Here is a 2017-nt window from a genome sequence, read left to right on the forward strand (position 1 = left end):
TATAACCATACTGAGTGAGGGTTAGTAACCTTCGTGTGCTTTCATTACCATATTGTCTTTCTGATTCACGTCTTATCTCTTGATTACTTTACCCAAATTTTCCCATATCCTTTCATTCTGGTGACAATAGTGCTAAGCTAATTGTCTGTCCTAATGTCTATCTATATAATATATTGCCAGACGCCTAAATCCCATGCGGGGTGGCAAACAAATCCACGCCGCCCTGTCCCCCACCATTTCACTGCCCTGTTCCCCACTCACACCCCCCTCCCTCATGTACCTCTCCACTCCATCCCTCCATCTCAACCTTGGCCTAATGACTGGCATGTAATCAAAAGAACCACCTGCACAGACGCCCTTTTATTCCTTTATTCAGACAAATGGAAGGCCACAGTCTCGAACAATAAACAATAATAACAACAACAGTATAGTTTTAATTGACAATGAGCCTGTAGGATTTTACCATATCTCATTTATACAATCAATCACTACAAATCATCATCCTATCGCTCCTCATCATGATCAAGATAGTGACCAACATCCTATTCTTCACCATCACCACCACCATCATCATCATCACCATCACCATCATCATCACCATCACCATCATCATCACCATCACCATCATCATCTCAACCCAATTTTCCACTAACACAGGGAGTGATAGGGAAGCACAATAGTAGAATAACAACCAACAGAGTGCTTAGTGATGCAGGCAACACGTTCATCCATTCACTGAGAATTACTGCTACATTTCACTGCCTTGAATTAACTTTGTACTGACTATAGGAGAGAGTCTTTCCGTCGACTGATAAGAGAGGAATATACCCGTTGTCATGCAATATAGAATACACTCTTATATATGTTTACTGTTGTCCATAAACATCTATTCATTACCAACAGCACTACCTTCCCTGTCCCTATCAGTCTGTCTCCCTTCACCATCTCTCTCTACTTTCTCTCTCTCTGTCAGTCTGTTTATCACTCTGTCTTCCTTTCCCATCTCTCTCTCTCTCTCTCTCCCTTTCTCTCTCTCTCTCTCTCAATCGATAATCCCGTTTCCTCCCTCCCCTCCCATTATCACCTTCTCCCCTTCGTCCCTCTTCTACCCCCACTTCCTGCCCCCTCTCCCCTATCCCCTCCCTCCCCTACCTCCTCCCTCTTCCCTCCCTCCATTTCTCCCTTTATGTGCTTTCCCTGTGGTGTTGTCCCTGTTTTTATTACTCTCTCTCTCTCTCTCTCTCTCTCTCTCTCTCTCTCTCTCTCTCTCTCTCTCTCTCTCGGTGGTAAGAGTATCAAAATGGAGATACAGAAAAGCCATAATATCCTTTTGTAAGAGTCTTTGTAGCACTATTCTCTACCCACATATTTTGCATGGGACTCCTTACCCCGTCAGTATAATTCTTCTTTCATGCCATATACACAAAATATTCATCTCTTGATAGTGAATGGCTAAAAACAAACCCCATTAATCCCTTCAGTCCGATGATAGATGTTTGCAGTATACATATCTTACTCTCCAAAGACTAGTTTGTTTGTTAGGAAAGTCGTCTGTTAGGTAAGGGGTTAACAAAGACTATAGTAACATTTCAGGCTTAAAAAGTATTCCATAAGTTGAACAAAATCACCTGAAATCTGCACACACTAGAGGTCTTCCCATGCTGAGTAAGATCGTCCGTGGGTAGCAAGGGAAATATTTACCTGTATGTCATTGGAATTAGTTGGAAATATTACTATACTGGTAGGCTACCTCGTATGCTATTAATTCTTGTGTAATATCAACATACTATGTGTCAGTACAACACTATCTACCTATCTATTTATTGCCAGATGCCTTAATCCCGTAAGGGGTGGCCACAAACAAATCGCCTCCATGTCGCCCTGTCCCCAGCCATTTCACTGCCCTGCTCCCAGCTCACCCCCCCCCCCTCTCTCATATACCTCTCCACTCCATCCCTCCATCTCATCCTTGGCCTCCCCTTTCCTCTCCTCCCCTCCACCTCACTCACATACACTC

The sequence above is a fragment of the Coenobita brevimanus genome, chromosome 31, assembly GCF_032717465.1.
Source record: "Coenobita brevimanus isolate Jiangsu-jjx chromosome 31, ASM3271746v2, whole genome shotgun sequence".
NCBI classification, from domain to species: Eukaryota; Metazoa; Arthropoda; class Malacostraca; order Decapoda; family Coenobitidae; genus Coenobita; species Coenobita brevimanus.